The sequence below is a fragment of the Garra rufa genome, chromosome 24, assembly GCF_049309525.1.
Source record: "Garra rufa chromosome 24, GarRuf1.0, whole genome shotgun sequence".
Classification (NCBI taxonomy): domain Eukaryota; kingdom Metazoa; phylum Chordata; class Actinopteri; order Cypriniformes; family Cyprinidae; genus Garra; species Garra rufa.
Genome location: NC_133384.1, coordinates 39,695,960 through 39,708,545, shown reverse-complemented (window position 1 = coordinate 39,708,545; position 12,586 = coordinate 39,695,960). Strand labels below are relative to the sequence as shown.

At 37.1% G+C, this 12,586-nt stretch overlaps 1 protein-coding gene across 1 annotated transcript in view; it reads right to left on the bottom strand.

Moving 5' to 3' along the window:
• LOC141300395 (lethal(3)malignant brain tumor-like protein 4) overlaps nucleotides 1-12,586 on the bottom strand; it is a 77,636-nt gene that overhangs the window by 15,608 nt on the left and 49,442 nt on the right. The gene's annotated exons all lie outside the window — the stretch shown is intronic.

Here is a 12,586-nt window from a genome sequence, read left to right as displayed (position 1 = left end):
AGTTTGAAGGTTGTATCAGCGATTTCAAGCCTGAAACATAAAGTGTCAAATTCAGCTGACCTTTCTTCACGATCCGCTTGCTGCCTGCCCCATAAATCGACTGTAAAAAAAAAAAAACTTGTCTCTATGGTCAGCCTAGGGTCCGAAAAAAACAATCGGCGCTACCAACCTTTCAACAGAAAAACAAACAGTGTTCCAACCAATCAGCGTCAGGGGTTTGGTGTTGTGGACTTTCGCTCCGCCTCCCTCACATCCCTGCACCAGTAGGAAAGTCCACAACACCAACCCTCTGATGCTGATTGGTTGGAACACTGTTTGTTTTTCTGTTGAAAGGTTGGTAGCGCCGATTGTTTTTTTGGCATATCTCGGACCCTAGGCTGACCAGAGAGACACGTTTTTTTTTTTACAGTCGATTTATGGGGCAGGCAGCGAGCGGATCGTGAAGAAAGGTCAGCTGAATTTGACACTTTATGTTTCAGGCTTGAAATCGCTGATACAACCTTTAAATGCAGCTTCAAAGGACTCTAAACGATCCCAGCCGAGGAAGAAGGGTCTTATCTAGCGAAACTTATCTTTTCTCCATATAGTGGACTTCTATGGTGCCCCGAGCCACAAATGATCCCAAATGCGGCTGTTGTAGTCTGTGAATCTTTGGTGCAACACTGTTATTTTCTCCATTAACTTAAAAATAATTTCAAAATAGTCCTACATCGCTGCAGAAATACCAACCCAGTGTTTACAAAGTGGACGTGCAAAGATCAAACACCTCTAACAAAAAAGGTGAAACAGTGATGTAGGACGATTTTGAAGTTGAGGGAGAAAATGAGATGGGAGTTTTTCGACATACCCTCAGTTCAGGCAGAGCAAGACAAAATGAGCTTTTGAGGTTAAAAAGTATATAAATTGTGTTAAAAAAATAACCGATCATTTCGCTAGATCATAGGGGTGGGAAACTTCAGGGGAGTCACAATCCGATTCCAAAACGATTTTTGATCTACATTTTTTCCCCAATTAATTCTTCTGCTGTGCAAATACATCTTTACAACTTTACATTTTAACAAAATGTCAAATTGCAGTTGCTATGCTTTTTGTTTCTAGTTGTAATCTCTGTATGTCAGTACTGCCATCTTAAAAGCAGGGCTGTGAATCTTCACAATCTTCTTAAATTTTCATTATCAACTAAATATCTTGATGCGTCACATTCTCAGTTTTCATTATCACTGCACATGGCTACATTTTCATATACATTTCATATCAAATTTGTGCAAAATATACTTTTTGTTTTATTATATGAGTAGGCTACTTTTTGAAACAATAACTTGTTTAAAATAAGTATCTAAAAGTTTACAGACAATAGTCCAGTTTTAACAGACTGCATTCAAACTAATGCACAGATTTATTTCCATACATCAGATGTTTTGTCCTGCTCTATCAAATTCGTTTAAAAGTATTAAAAATTGCAAGTGCATTTAACCGCAGCCACAATCAAGCTTTAGGACGAACAAACACAAAGCGAGTTTGGTGCATCTAATAGTACTGCATTCCAAACGGCAGAAATGAAAGCATATCTAGAGTAAAACACGGCGAGTGGAAGCACACATTAGCTGCCTTTCCATTACCCTTTAAATTGGAAACACGTCAGTTGCACAAAAACTCCCATATATATATATATATTGCAAAAAGAAAAAATTTATGCAATTCGAAAAAGGAATATTTCGCAAACAGCAATGGAAACGTTTTTTTTTTTTTTTTTTTTGCATTTACAGGTCACATTCGATTAAATAAAGCCAAAATCCCACAAAAAGAGGAAAAAATTATGCTTAGTGACATAAAATCGGTTAACATTGTCATTTCGCAATACTTTTTAATCGACATTTATACAATATCGCCAAAGTTTTGCACAATTCTGTAATGGAAACGCACTTACTGTCAAGCAATGCAAACAAAAAAAAGCTCAGAATCGATTCTGAATTGTTGCAGAGAGAATTGCGATACATCGGAGAATCGATTTCCCCCTCATCCCTACTAGATAAGACCTTTATTCCTCGACAGGGATCGTTTAGAGTCCTTTGAAGCTGCATTTAAACTGCATTTTGGAAGTTCAAACTCAGGGCACCACAGAAGTCCACTATATGGAGAGAAATCCTGAAATGTTTTCCTCTTCCTCAAAAAACAATTTCTTTACGACTGAAGAAAGAAAGACATGAACATCTTGGATGACAAGGGGAAAGTGGAAGTGAACTTCTTTAAAAAGTGCTATTTAAACATGAATAAACACAAATGGCAAGCTCAGCGCTGTTTCTCCTGTCAAACTGGTCTGTGCTGAAACCCTGTGTTTGCTTCCTTTCATTCGCCACACTTCGAAAACCACATAAACCCTGAGAAAGCGTTGAAGCTCAGTCTGTCTTGTGTCGAACAGCAGCTTTAGATGAACAGACGTGATAAACACGAGTGTCAGACGCTCAGATCATGAGCTGTGTTTCTGGAGAGCGTTCAGTGGCGGTGAACACAGAAGCGTAGTGTGTTTTCATGTTGTTTTCATGTGGCGTCTCCTGCTGCGTTCAGATGAATCCAGCGCGGTAATGGACACCAACAGCTGACGCTCGTGTTTTGCCTCATTTGCTTCTAAAGGTCATTTCGACCGAAATAAAGCACAAATTCTGTCTGATTACGGGGCTCGGAAGCGGTTTTATGTTTAATGACACGCTGCGTTGGGATGCGGCGTGATTCTGTCAACACAAACGGCTCTGCTCGCTGAGATCACACAGGCGTCTCGCTCAAATGTTCCTGGCAAAAGCAGTGCGTTTAAGACGCCAGGAGGGTTTGGCCTTCACACTCCGCTGAGGATGATCTGACCGCACAAACGCTCTTTAGAGACCAAAAGAGCTGCTAAACAGACGCCAGAGAATCTGCTAATGGACTCAAACGAGTACAAACAAGAAAACCCAGGTCAGTACATGTGAGATTTACATTCTAGTCTCATATGTAAAGTAAGATTGGTTTCTGTGAGGGTCAGCTTAATGCTGGTCTTCAAATTTTTACACGCAGTGTGAATCAGAAGCACTTCATGAATCTGGATTCGATTTAGTCATAGATGAAATGTCATCAGCAGCATTTGGGTTCAGATCTTAAGCGTGTTAAAGTGTAGAAGCCAAAGTCTGTTTGATAAAAACCACATGAAATATACTTTAAAATGCATGCTGAAATGGAATAAATGTGTACAAAAACATCTCTGAAGTGGTTCTTATGTACTTACAGGCTCAAAAATATCTTCATAATGTATGAAGATACAGGTTTTATTACATTTTGAGGACGTCAAAACTGTCAATGTCATTTAAACAGATTAATAAACATAAAATGTTTAAGTAAAAATGTAAATTGTAAAGTTTTTAGTCTTTAGTAAAATAAAATGTAAAAATTAAAAGATTGAATGAGTTTGTTTCTTGATCAGATAAATGTGTCTTTCCATCAGTTGCTCACCAAAGGATTCTTTGCAGTGAATGGGTGCCGTCAGAATGAGCGTCCAAACAGCTCATAAAAAAAATTTGACAATAATCCACACCACTCCAGTCCATCAGTTCACATCTGGAGAAGACAAAAGCTGAAACTAATCCATCATTAAGACTTTTTAAACTAAATAATCCATAATAACGCTTCCTCCACTGAAAAAGTGGTCTGAATCAGGAGAGAAATCTGCAAAGATCAAGCACCATTTACAAGCCAAAATGGCTCTAAACAAATATTTGGCTGTATTTTGACTTTTTCACTGGAGGCAGGACTCAAAAATGTCTTAATGATAGACTCATTTCATCTTTTGTCTTCTCCAGATGTTAACTGATGGACTGGAGTGGTGTGGATTATTGTGAAGTTTTTTTTATTAGCTGTTTGGACTCTCATTCTGACGGCACCCATTCACTGCAGAGCATCCATTGGTGAGACAGTGATGCAATGACACATTTCTACAAAACTCACATTTTCATTTTTAGGTGAACCATTCCTTTCATGCCAAAAGAGAAAATACATCACATAATGATGATGATGATGATGATGATGTGCCGGCGCACAGGACACGGACATCATGAGATCAATTCGAGACAGACAGACAGACACTCTCTCTCTCTCTCTCACTCTCTCTCTCTCTCTCTCTCTCTCTCTCGTTGCTGTGTTTCTGCAGGCGGGTGTTCGGCACAATGACATTCACTCCGATCCGCGTCGCCACCTGCGTCCCGTTACACAAGCCGTTGCCAAGGCGATTGTCACAGTGCATCGTCGTCTGAGCAACTGTTTGCAATCTGTTGTGTCACATGATCAGGTGAGATCAGGTCTGATGACGAGGAGGCGAGCGGACGGCGTCACCAACGATTACATTCTCACAGCTCATCCCTCACTGCAGGACGCAAAAGAGCAGCACAACAGAGACAGACAGAGAGTGCGTGTGTGTCTCAACTCATCACACACATCTCAACTCAACACACACACAAGAATGAGCAGAAATAACAGTCAGAAGCATGCTTTTTTTATTATAATATCTAGTTTTTAAATATAATTTTTTTGGATAATCGATAACTCACTGAGAATTATTGCTAAATTATCATCATGTATGTATATGTATTTATTTATTTATTTACATTTAATCATTTAGCAGACACTTATCTAAAGCGATTTAAAAAGGAGGAGATATAACTACTTATTTTACTTAGTTAAATATTCTATTAATAATTTTTTTTAAACATTTGTAAACATTTATTTGTATGTTTTATTTGAAATGTATTTATTCAAGATTTATCAATCTTAAAATGTTGAATGCTTGTTTAGAATCACCTGTCACATGTGCTCGCCAGGTTTCATAAAGTTTTGTATTTTTCTTTAGGCTTTATAGGATTTTGGTTAAATTCGGACAGGCCCCGTTTATCAACGACCCCATTATAGCTTCCCAAAAGGTACATTTCAACATTTCTAGATAATTATCAACCTAGAGAGTCCAGGAAATTGTACTGCAGTGTTTTTTTTCCAGACTGAGTGGAAAACCTAGGACTAGTTTGCAAAAGTAGTTTTTTTAACACCAGTGGCCGATTTTTTTTTAAATTTCTCAAAGACCTTTGGAGCCATGAGTCAAACAGGCCCACCAAATTTCATTTTACTCGGCCTCCGTTAACCTTGTCTAATAGGTGCTCAAACTTCATCGGCCAATGGAGTTTCTCATTCCATTCTGAAGTTATAGGCATTTTACTAAAACGTTTTGGCATCCCTTTGTGGCGGAGAGTCAAAAGTTAGACTTCTTATTGATAATTACTGATATTCACTCTCTAGAGAATCTTTCCGCACTGGTTTGACTCCGATCGGATGAAAAACATAGGACTAGTTCGGAAAAGTAGGTTTCTCAAAATCCAAAATACCCCAAAATTTTGCCCACAATCGAATTTGGCTCACGATTGAATATGAGGCTTGCGATTTGTCCGACATGAGCCAAGGATTCCAATGACATAAGACACTTGAGCCTGTGACTAATGATTTAAGAGTTGTGCACGATTTTGTACTTTTGATGGCTGTAGCGCCCCCGTCAGGCCGATTGGGGTGAGACTTGGTGCCGTCGTCGGCGGTGTGAGTACTACCATCACTCCAAGTTTCAAGTCTCTACGACTTACGGTTTGGTCAGCACGATCTGTTTTACATGGAGATCGCTGATCTGTGGCCATTCTAACTATTACAATAGGGTTTCAGCACTACACACCTGAACCCCTAACAATTAAAAACAGTTTGTAGTTAATCACCCAATTCAGTCATTGGTCACACAGCAGAAATCATCTGAAGATCTAAAACAATTCTATGCATCTGTTTCCATCTGCTCTGGATTGATGATTAAACTGATCAAACTGATTGACTGGAGAGACTCTGAAAGACGAGATGTTCACAGCATCTCACACTGTCTGAAAGTGAGCATTCACTCTTGCTTTTCCCTCACGCCTGTCCACCTCGGTTCTGTCTCACACCTCAGGGAAGCTGTCAGAGCTTCTGTCGGCTCTCAGTCTGATTCCTTCAGATCCCAAAGCTGGAGGTGAATCTCAGAGCACCATCATCATCTCACGTTCAACCCTGCACTCGACCAATAACCCATGCTTCACAATGACTTCCTTCAAAACACAAACATCCAGACACTGAAGGAAGATCTAGACGTGCTTCATCTTCACTTCAGACCTGTCTGAGCATCTCAAACACTCATCTTCATCATGCATAGGTGTGCCAGTTTCATGTCTCTCTATTCAGTGAAATCATTTCAAAACACAATCATTTATTTTATTCATCCAACTCATTTTTAACACTTAAACATGCATGGCTTCTTCAGCAGAGTTTCTGAGCCGAGTCTCATTATAACGATCCGTCAGCATCACAAACACTACAGATGCACGCTATTTCATTTCACAAATAAAAGCCTCAGAGCGACGGCCACTTAAGGTCACAGGAAGAGCGACGTGTCACTTCCTGTCACTGACACGTCTTCAGCTCACATTCATGTCAGCGCGGCGCTGTTGAAGGACGATCAGATACAGAGAGCAAATCAATGAGCTTCAGACTCATCTGACCTTCATCTGACACACTCACCCTCACAAACACTCAACAATCACTCTCACTGATGCTCAAATCACTTTACAGCGGAGAAACGCTAAAGTCACTTCAGCACAGCCATCATCATCAACATCAACAACAATCATTGATGGCTGAGCTTCTGATAGCAGGAGATTTGGGGGAAAAAAAGAAAATAATAAGATATTAAAAAAGATTTAAAAAAAGATAAAGGTAAAGAAAAAAGAAAAAGAAAAAAGTCACTTTAGAGTCTGCTAAATAATTAAACGTAAATGTAAAAGAGAAAGACAATTAAATAAAGAAAAAATTAATAGGGAAAAAAGAAACTAGAAAAGAATAGTAAAAATAAAGAAAAATAACAAAAAGCAAGCAATGACAAAAGAGAAAAAGTAAAAGAAGAGAAAAGGGAAAGGAAAAAAATAGGAAAAAGATGGAAAGAAAAGTAGGTATTAAAAAACATTTTTAAAAGCTAAATTAAACAAAAAAGCAAACAAAAAAGATACAAAAGTAAAAAAGGAGAAATATTTGAGAAAAAAAGTCACTAGATAAAAGCATCTGCTAAATATTTCAATGTAAATGAGGAAGAATATTAAATTAAAGAAAAAAATAGATATAAATATATAGAATAGTAAAAATAAAGAAAAATAACAAAGAAATGAAAAAAGAGAAAAAAGATGGAAAACTAAAAGAAGAAGGTATTAAAAAAGATTTTTAAAAGCAAACAAAAAGATAAAGGTAAAAAAACTAAAAGAAACAAAAAGGAAAGAAAAAGTAACTTTAGATAAAGGCATCTGCTAAATAATTAAATTAAAAGAGTCAAAGAAAAAAAATAGAAAAGAAGGGTAAAAAAAGAAAAAAAGAAAAGAGAAATTAGAAATATATAGAATAGTAAAAATAAAGAAAAAATAACAAAAAGAAATGAAAAAAAGCAAAAGAAGAGAAAAGGGAAAGAAAGTAAATAGAAAAAAAGATGAAGAAAAGGACATATTAAAAAGATTTTTAAAAGCTAAAATAAACAAAGCAAACATAAAGGTAAAAGAGAAAGAAAGGAAGAAATAAAAGAAAAAAATAGAAAACAAGGGGAAAATAAAAAGAAAGGGAAAAAAGAGAAAATAAAAAAAGAATAGTACAAATAAAGAAAAATAACAAAAAGCAAGAAATGAAAAAATAGAAAAAGCAAAAGAAGAGAAAAGGGAAAGGAAAAAATAGAAAAAAGGAAAAAGAATGCAAAAAGAAAAAACTTTGCATTTCGGACTGATAGAAAGTCAAACTCGGTTCATCACTGATGCAGACTCACATCAATGGATGATGAACAAACAGCTGCTCTCTGTAAGTGAACTGATCTGGGAACAGATGAAGAGAGTGCAGCTGCTGGATGCTATTGGTCTGATCTGATGTGTTCTGATGGAATGACAGAGACTGAGAGTCTGATCAATCACACAGAAGAACCGGATCCAGGAGATGTTCACCTTCAGAAACACACCTGACACACCTGATCCTGATACGGTCAGCTTCAGTCGATCATCAAACCACTTCACCATCAGCAAATCAATCACAGCTCACCCAATGAAGACCACAGATGATCAATCACTCTCTCAGTTACACTGATGCTGCTTTCTAGTGTAGATTTCCTGCAAATTAAAATCTGAAAGCTTCAGTTGGACGGCCAGACAACACTCGTATCTCACAGGAATATGATGCTCAGCTGTAAATATTTAGAGTCAGCGTTTGAGAGGAGAGGAAGATCAGACGCTGACCATCTGCTCCACGCAGAAGATCTAAACCCTGCTGAGATGATGGAGCAGAACCAGGCCAAAACCAGCGTCTCTATGGGACGGTACGGGGTCGAAGAGTTCATCTGAATCCAGACCAGCGGAGCTCAACCAGAGCCTCCAAAGGACTTCAAATCAAAGCAATTAAAACACTTTTAAAGTGCTACTAATCTCTCCACTTTCAAAATAAAAAAATCCTGATAATTTACTCACCCCCAAGGCATCCAAGATGTTCATGCCTTTCTTTCTTTAGTGAGAAATTACGTTTTTTGAGGAAAACATTCCAGCATTTTTCTCCATATAGTGGACATCAATGGTGTTCAATGGAATGGTTTCATTGCAGCTTCAAAGGGCTCTAAATGATCTCAGCTGAGGAATAAAGGTCTTATCTAGCAAAAAAAAAAAAAGACAATTTATATACTTTTTAACCAAAAATGCTGGTCTTGTCTAGCTCTGCTATGCACATGCGTACTTTGTGCACCTCAGTTCAAGGCAGTTAGGGGATGGTAAAAAAATCTATAAATATAATTTTTTAACCCCTTAAGTGACACACTCCATTTCTGAACATAGATGTAAAAATGCACTTTCCAAACTTATATTGTTATAATTTATGAACACTTTAGAATACAGACCTAAGGTTGGACTTCTTTTTTTTAAGAAGATTCTTTTTATTTTATATAAAATAAATATCTTACAAAATATTTTCGGATCCAAAACTGCTATAAAATTAAAGCATTATGTCTGAAAAGGTTATGTTCCAAATTTGAAGTTGATATCAAAAAAATTGAGGTTCATGAGATTTTATTTAGGGTGTTATACCATACATTTGATTCTAAAAGACCTTAACACATTTTGTAATATGACACTTGACTCCACCCACTAAGGGGAGGAGACAGCTAAAACATTTTAAAGTATCATTTTTCATTGTAACGCAATATCTGATTTAAATATGGTTTTCAAAGAATGAATTCAGGGTTTTCAGCTTTTAAATGATATATAATGTGATGGAGAAAAAAGATGATGAAAAACGTAACTTTTTTTTAGCCAGGTGACACTTAAGGGTTTTTAGAAAATGATCGATCTTTTCACTAGATAAGACTCTTATTCCTCAGCTGGCCTGGGATCATTTAGAGCTCTTAAACTGCATTTGGGGGCAGCCGTGGCCTAATGGTTAGAGAGTCGGACTTGTAACCCAAAGGTTGCAGGTTCGAGTCTCAGGTCCGGCAGGGATTGTAGGTGGGGGGAGTGAATAACCAGCACTCTCTTCACCCTCAATACCACGACTGAGGTGAGTCCCTCAGTGGCTGCCCACTGCTCCGGGTGTGTGTTCACGGGGTGTGTGTGCACTTGGATGGGTTAAATGCAGAGCACAAATTCCTAGTATCGGTCACCATACTTGGCCTCACTTCACCTCCTTTCCTTTTCTTTTCCTTTTTCAAACTGTTGAGCACCATTGAATTCCACTATATGGAGAAAAATCCTGGAATGTTTTCCTCAAAAAATCGTATTTCTTTACGACTGAAGAAAGAAAGACATGAAGATCTTGGATGACAAGGGGGCGAGTAAATTATCATGAAATTTTCAATCTGGAAGTGGAGTAATCCTTTAATTTCAACATTTACTAATAAATTATTACAATAAAATAAAAAGTAATACATTAATAAAATTAGCTCACATTAACAAAGAGCAATAAATACTGTAACAGAAGTATTGCTCGTTGTTAGTTAATGCATTAAACAATGGGAGCTTATTGTAAAGTCAAATTTTAAAGTTCTCCTAAGGAGCTGTTTTTTGCCTCTGAAAAAACAGGAATCACAAAGACACCTCGAAAACCTGTAAAAATGAGGAAAACTCGTTTCAAAAAGTGATTTCTGGACCTGGAAATGTCATGGAAATTGATAAACTCTTATAGGTATTTAATAACAAATAATTTTTTTCTAGTTATGCTAAACTCTAAAATATTTTATCTGGCAAAAATTGAGTAAAATTACAAAATCTTGAGCATTTAAATATTAAACTATGATCAAAGAGCTGAGAAGCACTGATACAGAGAGAGCTGGAGTTTCTGAACAGATGAACAACTTCATTACAGCACAATCTGCTGGACTCCAACATGATCTTTCACACATGAACACAGACACATGAGAATGACAGCGACTGAGCAGCTGATCCTGAGGATCATGTGACGTTTGACACGCGTGTTGACACTACCCTCCAAAGGCAAAGCGCAGTAACTACACATTTGGTAAAAATTGAGTTAAGGCTTAAAAAGGACTCTGTGACAATGGTTTTGTCTTGTGGCAAAGTCTCCTGGTTCAATTTTGTGACCAACATGTTTGACTAGCTGGCGTAAAAACTTTAAAGGCATTTTTCTCAGTTTCAGTGTTGGCGTAGTTACTGCACTTTGCCTTTGGAGGGCAGACTAACAGTATGTTGTGTGAGCACTGCGGCAGAATGGTCCTGTTCGTCTGTTGCTGGTTTCAGGTTCATGTGGAGCTCAGGATCTAATGACTGACGGCAGCAGCTCGTATCACATCACATCCACATCTCCTGCTCATCCACACCTCAAAACATGTCAGACCAACCTGAGGTGCTGAGAAAAACCTTCCGAAACCATCAGATCAGAGCAGCACAGCACCACAGGCCAGTCTGAGGTGGGATTTCATCTGGAAGTGTGTCATCGCACAGCTCTGACTCTATCTCTCAGTCAGACAAAACTAAAACAAAACAATGCAATAATAATGAAAATATATATTTATGAATATATTTTATTTGATCTAGATGGCTATTTTTATTTATTTAAAATATTAACAAAAGCAGCAGGCATTAAACTAGATCAAAAAGTTTGTCAAGACAAACTTTAGGTTGGTTTGACGAAGCCTAGCTTAAAAGTTTAAAGCAGCTGTAAAAGCTTAAAAATTGAACTTTATATAGATAGATTAGATGACTAGCATGTTTTCAGGCTGCTCAAGCCAACCTAATAAAATAATAAAAATGACAGAAATTATGAAATCAAAAATACAAAAACTTTAAACTAAAAACTGAAATATAAAAAACACAAAATATTAATAAAAAATATATAGATATATTAAAAGACAAAAAAAATGACAAAAAAATACTAAAAATATTTAAAAAAAAAAAATACAAAAACTGATTTAAAATATGAATAAAAACATGAATAGTATTTCGATTACACTAAATAAGACTGGCTCCATCTAACCGAATCTCTCTCTGCTAACGTCCGACTGATGCTGTGATGACAGATTCTTCATCTGATTTAATTTGTGGTCTATTTCTTAAAATCAGCACGTCACCAACCCAAAACCCTCCACCTGATGACTTCATGTTTTAATGGAGAGGATCTCTGGAGACAAACGAGGATGAAGAACAGCTGAGAGCTCTGACAGCTGATTGAGGAGAGTCTCATGAGGAACAGGGATTACTTTACTGAAGATCTTCCTATAAAGTCAACCTACTAAACATACTTTATTTAGCCTTTGTTGTCAAAATAGCTGGCAACAAAAGTGAGTACACACTAAGTGATAACAGCAGTATGTTGTTTAAAGTCACATGACCTATTCATCATGTTTATGTTTTTGTCTGCTTGACAGGACCATACAAACTTGTGTACAGAGGTTTTCCAAGATGGGTCCCATTTGGAACAGGCCTCGCAAGGGTTGATCAACGTATTCGGTAATATTCGGCCATATTACGGCAGCAAACTTGCTTGACTATTACGCCGGAATGAGAGTGTAGTTCCTAATCTTATCAGCCTAGAAACTCACAGCTTTGCATTTCCGCTGGTCTTAGTACACGATATAACTACAGAAGAGTCAAGTTTTAAATAGGACAAATATGGAAACTCGTTGGTCATTTTTGAACGCGATGCTATTGGTCTCATAGGATTCAATGATCTATGCTAAGCTATGCTAAAAGTGATATCGCCAGAACAGGAGAACGGCTGAATGGATTTCAAAACGGTAAAAATCTACTTATTAACTCGAGGGGAGTTGGAGAATGAGCCTATTTCCAAAAAAAGTGGAGTGTTCCTTTAAGACTGGAGTAACAGCTGATAAAAACCCAGCTTTTCATCACAGGAATAAATCTATTTTAAAATGTTAGAACAAAAAACATTATTTATTATTGTAAAAACATTTTGCAATATTACTGTTTTTTTCTGTATTTTTAATCAAATAAATGCAGCCTTGATGAGCAGAAGAGACTTCTTTAAA